The 10183-nt window shown below is 30.9% G+C and overlaps 1 long non-coding RNA gene across 1 annotated transcript; it reads left to right on the top strand.

Annotated features, from left to right (window-relative positions):
- Positions 1 to 5642: 5642 nt before the first annotated feature.
- On the top strand, positions 5643 to 9007 carry LOC147817900 (uncharacterized). The gene is made up of 2 exons (XR_015438532.1): positions 5643 to 8621; positions 8849 to 9007. It is a non-coding gene; the product is annotated as an uncharacterized LOC147817900 (long non-coding RNA).
- The last annotated feature ends 1176 nt before the right edge of the window (positions 9008 to 10183 follow it).

Raw genomic sequence — 10183 nt, forward strand, 5'->3', positions numbered from 1 at the left:
TTGGTGGTGCAGTGGTCAAAGCTTTTGCCTTTCAACCAGAAGGTTGTGAGTTCAAATCCTGGCCTTGGCCTACCTTACTATACTATGACATTTTCAAGACTTACAATACTATAACATTTTTTTGCCTTATTATACTATGACGTTTTTTGACATTTTTTATGCCCTACTATATAATGAAGTTTTTTTGAAATTTTTATGCCTTATTATACTATGACTTTTATTTGCCTTACTATACTATGAAGTTTTTTCACATTTTCATGCCTTAATATACTGTGACGATTTTTGACATTTTTTGCCTTGCTATACTATGACTTTTTTTTGCCTTACTATACTGACTTTTTTTTGTCTTGACGTTTTTTGACATTTTTTTACCTTACTATACCGTGACGATTTTTCCCATTTTTTGCCTTACTATACTATGGCGTTTTTATGCCTTGCTATACTATGACGTTTTTTGCCTTACTTTACAATTACTTTTTTTTTTTTTTTTTTTGCCTTACAATACTATGTTGGTTTTTGACATTTTTTTTGCCTTATTATACTATGACTTTTTTTTTACCTTACTATACTGACTTTTTTATGCCTTACTGTACTATGACGTTTTTTGCCTTACTATTCTATGATGGTTTTTGACATTTTTTTGCCTTATTATACTATGACTTTTTTTTTGCCTTACTATACTGACTTTATTTTGCCTTACTACACTATGACGGTTTATGACATTTTTTTGCCTAACTATAATATGACATTTTTTGACATTTTTTTGCCTTGCTATACTATGAATTTTTTTGTCTTACTATACTGACTTTTTTTTGCCTTGACGTTTTTTGACTTTTTTTTGCCTTACTATACCGTGACGATTTTTCACATTTTTTGCCTTACTATACTGTGACGATTTTTCACATTTTTTGCCTTACTTTACAATGACTTTTTTTTTCATGTTTTGCCTTACAATACTAAGATGGTTTTTGACATTTTTTTGCCTTATTATACTATGACTTTTTTTTACCTTACTATAATATGACGTTTTCACGCCTTACTACTAATATGTTCTTTCAAGGGTGTATTGGTGCTTCAGTGGTGAAAGCTCTTTCCCTTCATTGAGAAGGTTGTGGGTTCAAATCCTGGTCTTGGCATACCTTACTATACTATGAAACGTTATGAAATTTTTTGCCTTACTATACAAGGATGTTTTTTGACATTTTTTTGCCTTACTATACTATGACGTTTTTATGCCTTACTATACTATGACGATTTTTGATTTTTTTTTTTTTACCTTACTATACCTATGACGTTTTTTTTGCCTTACTATACAATGACATCTTCATGACTTACAATACTATAACGTTTTTTCATATTTTTTTGCTTTACTATACTATGATGTTTTTTTGCCTTACTATACTAAGACATCTTTATGCCTTACAATATTATAACGTTTTTTGACACTTTTTTTTGCCTTACTATACTATGACGTTTTTATCACTTACTACAATACACTCTTTCAAGGCTATATTGGTGGTGCAGTGGTCAAAGCTTTTGCCTTTCAACCAGAAGGTTGTGAGTTCAAATCCTGGCCTTGGCCTACCTTACTATACTATGACATGTTCAAGACTTACAATACTATAACATTTTTTTGCCTTACTATACTATGACGTTTTTATGCCCTACAATACAATGAAGTTTTTTGAAATTTTTATGCCCTACTATACAATGACTTTTATTTGCCTTACTATACTATGAAGTTTTTTCACATTTTCATGCCTTAATATACTGTGACGATTTTTGACATTTTTTGCCTTGCTATACTATGACTTTTTTTTGCCTTACTATACTGACTTTTTTTTGTCTTGACGTTTTTTGACATTTTTTTACCTTACTATACCGTGACGATTTTTCCCATTTTTTGCCTTACTATACTATGGCGTTTTTATGCCTTGCTATACTATGACGTTTTTTGCCTTACTTTACAATTACTTTTTTTTTTTTTTTTTTTGCCTTACAATACTATGTTGGTTTTTGACATTTTTTTTGCCTTATTATACTATGACTTTTTTTTTACCTTACTATACTGACTTTTTTATGCCTTACTGTACTATGACGTTTTTTGCCTTACTATTCTATGATGGTTTTTGACATTTTTTTGCCTTATTATACTATGACTTTTTTTTTGCCTTACTATACTGACTTTATTTTGCCTTACTACACTATGACGGTTTATGACATTTTTTTGCCTAACTATAATATGACATTTTTTGACATTTTTTTGCCTTGCTATACTATGAATTTTTTTGTCTTACTATACTGACTTTTTTTTGCCTTGACGTTTTTTGACTTTTTTTTGCCTTACTATACCGTGACGATTTTTCACATTTTTTGCCTTACTATACTGTGACGATTTTTCACATTTTTTGCCTTACTTTACAATGACTTTTTTTTTCATGTTTTGCCTTACAATACTATGATGGTTTTTGACATTTTTTTGCCTGATTATACTATGACTTTTTTTTACCTTACTATACTGATTTTTTTTGCCTTATTATACTGTGACGGTTTTTGACCTTTTTTTTTGCCTTGATATACTATGACTTTTTTTTGCCTTACTATACTGACTTTTTTTTGCCTTTCTATGCTATGACATTTTTTGACATTTTTTTCGCCTTATTATACTATGACGTTTTTTGACATTTTCATGCCTTAATATACTGTGATGATTTTTGACATTTTTTGCCTTACTATACTATGACGTTTTTATGCCTTACTATATTATGACGTTTTTTGCCTTACTATACAATGACTTTTTTTAAAAATTCTTTGCCATACAATACTATGATGGTTTTTGACATTTTTTTGCCTTATTATACTATGACTTTTTTTTACCTTACTATACTGACTTTTTTTTGCCTTACTATACTATGACGGTTTTTGACATTTTTTTTCCTAACTATACTATGACGTTTCTTGACTTTTTTTTTGCCTTACTATACTGACTTTTTTATGCCTTACTGTACTATGACGTTTTTTGCCTTACTATACAATGACTTTTTTTTTCATTTTTTGCCTTACAATACTATGATGGTTTTTTATATTTTTTTGGCCTTATTATACTATGACTTTTTTTGCCTTAATATACAATGACTTTTTTTTAAAATTCTTTGCCATACAATACTATGATGGTTTTTGACTTTTTTTTTGCCTTACTATACTATGACGGTTTATGAAATTTTTTTGCCTTGATATACTATGACTTTTTTTGCCTTACTATACTGACTTTTTTTTTGCCTTACTACACTATGACGGTTTTTGACATTTTTTTGCCTAACTATAATGACTTTTTTTGAATTTTTTTTGCCTTGCTATACTATGACTTTTTTTTGCCTTACTATACTGACTTTTCTTTGTCTTGACGTTTTTTGACATTTTTTTGCCTTACTATACCATGACGATTTTTCACATTTTTTGCCTTACTATACTATGGCGTTTTTATGCCTTGCTATACTATGACGTTTTTTTGCCTTACTATACTAAGACATCTTTATGCCTTACAATATTATAACGTTTTTTGACATTCTTTTTGCCTTACTATACTATGACGTTTTTATGCCTTACAATATTATAACATTTTTTGACATTTTTTTTGCCTTACTATACTATGACGTTTTTATGCCTTACAATACTATGACGTTTTTTTGCCTTACTATACTAAGACATCTTTATGCCTTACAATATTATAACGTTTTTTGACATTTTTTTTGCCTTACTATACTATGACGTTTTTATGCCTTACAATATTATAACGTTTTTTGACTTTTCTTTTGCCTTACTATACTATGACGTTTTTTGACTTACTATACTATGACATTTTTAGACATTTTTATGCCCAACTATATAATGAAGTTTTTTTGAAATTTTTATGCCTTATTATACTATGAATATTTTTGCCTTACTAGACATTGATGTTTTTTGACATTTTTATGCCTGACTATACTATGACGTTTTTTGACTTACTATACTATGACGATTTTTGCCTTATTAAACTAAGACATCTTTATGCCTTACAATATTATAACGTTTTTTGACATTTTTTTTTGCCTTACTATACTATGACGTTTTTTGACATTTTTTATGCCCAACTATATAATGAAGTTTTTTTTAAATTTCTTATGCCTTATTATACTATGACTTTTTTTTGCCTTACTATACTATGACGTTTTTATGCCTTACTATACTAAGACATCTTTATGTCTTACAATATTATAACATTTTTTGACAATTTTATGCCTTACAATACTATGACGTTTTTTGACATTTTTTATGCCCAACTATATAATGACGTTATTTTTTACATTTTTTGCCTTATTATACTGTGACCTTTTTGACATTTCTTTTGCCTTACTATACTATGACTTGTTTTTTACCTTACTATACTGTGACGTTTTTTGACCTTTTTTTTGCCTTACTATACTATGACGTTTTTTTCCTTACTATACTATGAGAATTTTATGCCTTACAATACTATGATGTTTTTTTTGCCTTTTTTTGCCTTACTATAATATGATGTTTTTATATCTCACTATATCGTGACAATTTTTGACATTTTGTTGCCTTACTATATTGTGACATTTTTTTGACATTTTTGGCCTTACTATACTATGATGTTTTTTGACATTTTTATGCCTGACTATACTATGACGTTTTTTGACTTACTATACTATGACGATTTTTGCCTTACTAAACTATGACAATTTTTGACGTTTTTATGCCTTATTATACTATGATACTTTTTGGTATTTTTTGTCTTAATATACTATGACGTTTTTATGCCTTACTATACAATGACATTTTTCGCCTTTTTTTAACTTACTATACTATGACGTTTTTATGCCTTACTATACAATGAAATTTTTTGCCTTTTTTTTGCCTTACTATACTACGATGTTTTTATGCCTCACTATATCGTGACAATTTTTGACATTTTGCTGCCTTACTATATTGTGAAGTTTTTTGCCATTTTTGGCCTTACTATACTATGACAATTTTTGATGTTTTTATGCCTTACAATACTATGACACTTTTTGGTATGTTTTGCCTTAATATACTATGACGTTTTTATGCCTTAGAACACTATGACGTTTTTTGACATTTTTTATGCCCTACTATATAATGAAGTTTTCTTGAAATTTTTATGCCTTATTATACTATGACTTTTTTTTGCCTTACTATACTATGAAGTTTTTCATGCCTTACTATACTGTGACGATTTTTGACATTTTTTGCCTTACTATACTATGACGTTTTTTTGCCTTACTATACTAAGACATCTTTATGCCTTACAATATTAGAACGTTTTTTTGCCTTACTATACTATGACGTTTTTTGACAATTTTATGCCTTACAATACTATGACGTTTTTTGACATTTTTTATGCCAAACTATATAATGAAGTTTTTTTTACATTTTTTTCCTTATTACACTGTGACGTTTTTTCACACTTCTTTTGCCTTACTATACTATGACTTTTTTTTGCCTTACTATACTATGACGTTTTTTTATATTTTTTTGCTTTACTATACTATGATGTTTTTATGCCTCACTATATTGTGATGTTTTTTGACATTTTTGGCCTTACTATACTATGACGTTTTTTGACTTACTAAACTATGACATTTTTGGACATTTTTATGCCCAAAGGTATAATTAAGTTTTTTTGAAATTTTTATGACTTATTATACTATGAAGATTTCGGCCTTACTATACATTAATGTTTTTTGACATTTTTATGCCTGACTATACTATAACGTTTTTTGACTTACTATACTATGACGATTTTTGCCTTACTAAACTATGACAATTTTTGACGTTTTTATGCCTTATTATACTATGATACTTTTTGGTATTTTTTGTCTTAATATACTATGACGTTTTTATGCCTTACTATACAATGACATTTTTTGCCTTTTTTTAACTTACTATACTATGACGTTTTTATGCCTTACTATACAATGACATTTTTTTGCCTTTTTTTGCCTTACTATAATATGATGTTTTTATATCTCACTATATCGTGACAATTTTTGACATTTTGCTGCCTTACTATATTGTGAAGTTTTTTGACATTTTGCTGCCTTACTATATTGTGACGTTTTTTGACATTTTTGGCCTTACTATACTATGACGATTTTTGATGTTTTTATGCCTTACAATACTATGACCCTTTTTGGTATTTTTTGCCTTAATATACTATGACGTTTTTATGCCTTACTATACTGTAACATTTTTTGACTTTTTTGCCTCACTATACTATGATGATTTTTTGGTCTTAATATACTATGACGTTTTTGGACAAGTTTTATGCCCAACTATATAATGATGTTTTTTTGAAATTTTTATGCCTTATTATACTATGACGATTTTTGCCTTACTATCAAATGATGGGGTTTTTTTTACATTTTTTGCCTTATTATACTGTGACGTTATTTGAATTTTTTTTGCCTTACTATACTATGACTTTTTTTTGCCTTACTATACTATGACGTATTTTGACATTTTTTTGCCTTACTATACTATGACTTTTTTTTGCCTTATTGTACATTGAAATTTTTTGACATTTTTATGCCTGACTATACTATGACAATTTTTGCCTTACTATACTATGATTTTTGGGGTTTTTTTATGCCTTTCTATATCGTGACAATTTTTGACATTTTTGGCCTCACTATACTATGAAGATTTTTGATGTTTTTATGCCTTACTATACTATGATACCTTTTGGTATTTTTTGCCTTAATATACTATGACGTTTTTATGCCTTACAATACTATGACATTTTTTTGCCTTACTACACTAAGACATTCTTTATTTTTTGCCTTTTTTTAACTTACCAAACTATGACGTTTTTATGCCTTACTATACTGTGACTTTTTTTTTAACTTTTTTTGCCTCATTATACTATGATGATTTTGAAGCTTGACTATACTATGACGTTTTTTTGACATTTGACGATTTTTTACATTTTTATGCCTTATTATACTATGACACTTTTTGATATTTTTTTCCTTATTATACCATACTGTTTTTTGAATTTTTTTTCCTCAATATACTATGATTTTTTTATGCCTTACTATGTGACGATTTTTGACATTTTTATGCTTTACTATACTACAACGTTTTTTGGGGGTTTTTTTGCCATACGATACTATGACATCATTTCACATTTTTGTGCCTCATTATACTATGACGTTTTCATGCCATAGTATACCGTGAGGATTTTTGACATTTTTTGCCTTACTACAATATGACTTTTTAATGAAATGTTGCACCTTACTATACTATGAAGTTTTAATGACGTTTTTTGCTTCACCTTATTATGATGTCTTTATGATATTCTATACCTTATTGCAACGGTTGTTTTAGGAACCCAAAATTAGCACACAGTACAACAAAGATAGTTTGTAGAGAACTTTATTTTTAACAAGGTAGAAAATGGGGTTGGCAGCTTAATCAAAACAAAAAAAAGTGTTCACTGTTAGAAATATGTTAAAAAAACTGTTAGAAATCTTCCTGGCAGATCTGGACGCTCTGGCTGATTTAGGCAGCACAGGAACAACAAATCCATAGTCCCAAAAAGCAGTTCTCGAGGTCATGGACAGAAGGCTAAAGTTTTTACCAGGGTTCAGACAAGAAAGACAAGTCAGGGACAAACAGGTTTGAATAATAATAGTTGTATAATGATTATTTATTTTACAATTATTTCATCTCTGCATTGTGACATGACCCCTCAGAACAAACCATATACATTAAGTAAACGCACATCAACCACTCAAATTTATCACCAAGTAAACAATGTGACAGCTGTTGGTTTCCTGATCAAAGATGATACTAGGACTTTGGTGCCTTCAGGTTTTAGTGTCAAATTTTAATTTGTTTATTTCATGTGTGACATTCCAGCAAATCTTGTTGCATTCCGCAGTATCTCTTCCATGTTTGTTATCACAGAATGTCATCCACAATATTTGTTTAGAGACCAGATTTCAAAATGACTTCCCGGACTTGCTATGACCAGATAACAGCATTACATAATACCAAACACAGTCATGCCAAAGGTCAGATTTAGAAACAGGGAAAATTCTGTAAAACACAAACAGACTCATTAAAATTACCTAAATTGATATTGATGATTATGATGTGATTGTACAGTTAGTCTTTTTCATCACTGGATGTTTAAATGTTTATTGAAAACTCTGACATCTGGCTTTTCAGCAACACACACACATGCAGACAGAAAAGAACTTCAAAGTACAAATGACCCAAGACCCATTGAGACATTTCAAACAAAACTTTACTCAGCTTCATTCAACATCCTCTGTCAGTTAGCATCTAACCAGGAACACTGGTCCCTGTTAGGCCGTGGTTTTAATCATATTTTGTAATTTTTGTAATTCTCAGCTTCTTTTACTCGGTTACTCTTGTTCTTCAGCATTTACTCAACATTTATCTTAAGATTGGACATTTCATGTGGCACTGCCAGGATTGCTCAACATTTTTTGTCAATTTCAGCTCCATGGCCACAAAGCCTTGCTAGACAACATAATCAAAACCCAACAGAAACCAATAACTGAACCACAGTGAGTACAGCATCTCTTCTAAGGGAGATTTCATAAAATGATGCAGGGTGAAAGAGTCGGACGGTGTATCAGTCGAAGGAGGTTTGGATGCAATTTGTCTTCCTGTCTGTGTGCGAGACCCTCAGTCTCCAGAGCTCTATACTGACTATACTTTGTCTGCTTTACCAATCTAATCCTTCCTTCATCCTTGATTTTCTCCTCCCATCACGCAATCTACCCATTCCCAGTTGGCGAACTGAAAACAATTGACCTGAAGGAGGATAAAAAAATAAAAGTCACTGTAATGCCAGTGTGGGGAATAAAAGCATTGCTGATATGATTGAATTCGTTTGTCTGGTTTAGATGAAAAAAAACATGAATAATAAAATCTTGCGCTACATCTGTCATTTTATTTTGTTCCCTTTTAATTTGTGCAAATTGCCTCCAGATTCCTCATATCTGCTTTTTAACAATTCAGCCAGAAGCCTCCGAAGGAGCTACTTAATCACCCACTGTGCGGACTGAGCAGTGCTGATAAAGTGCTCATTACTCTTCATTTAGGAGAAATCCCCTACAGATTTCATCTGCCAATACAGCTGGAGAATAATTACTGGGGTTTCAAGAATATGACTACAACCAGGAACCCAGTCAGGATTTGCTACAAAGGCCTTTCAGCCAACCTACATTGGCTACCAAAGACTGTGGAAGAAACACATGATACTGAATGTATTTTCCACTGCTGCAAAAATTCATATATTAGAAGTTAATCCAGATCTTAGAGCAAGTTCATGAGATGAATATTTATTATCATAAGTGCATGATACACTCTCGTCACTACCTTCTCACCCTCACAACATTCATGAAAGGAGGCAAACGGAAGTAAAGATGGCCACAGTCTTTCAGAACTGTGATTGGACTGCCCTAATAGGAAATTAATCTGGGACAGTGGTTAAAGATTAGATCCCTCAACAAGGCTTCCTGTCAAAGCACAGATGTGACTTTGGTCACGAATACTTTTTGTGAAACTCAAAACACCCTTACTGAAAAAAGGAAGTAATATTCTGAAACAATATTCATATTTCAGTACTTCCTCTTGCTGCCACCCTCAACTGCAAATGGGTTTCATCTGAGTGTTGTCAGCCCAAACGTTTTCAGTACCTAAAGGACATATCAATAAGGGAATATGCACCTCTTAAAGACCCCCTCCGATGAAAATCAAGTTTTTAACCTTGTTAACATGTCCATATGTTGTTTTTGATGTAATCTTGGGATTTTCATTCACAACATGAAGAGTTTTTACCCTGAATGGTGCAAAAAACAATCCAGCGGATGTGAGAGGTCAGGGGAGAATGATCAGACTGGTTTGGGCAGGAAGGCTACAGTAACTCAGATGACAACTCTTTACAACTGTGATGAGCAGAAAAGCATCTAAGAATGGACAACAACCTTGAGGTGGATGGGCTACAACAGCAGAAGACCATGGTGGGTTCCACTCCTGTCAGCCAAGAACAGAAACACCAAACCTTGGACAGTTAAAGACTGAAAAATCATATCCTGGTCTGATGAAAATGGATTTCTGCTGA

This window comes from Seriola lalandi, unplaced genomic scaffold, assembly GCF_002814215.2.
Source record: "Seriola lalandi dorsalis isolate HSWRI2012SDOR001 ecotype SW California unplaced genomic scaffold, Sedor1 jcf7180002054857, whole genome shotgun sequence".
Lineage (NCBI taxonomy): Eukaryota > Metazoa > Chordata > Actinopteri > Carangiformes > Carangidae > Seriola > Seriola lalandi.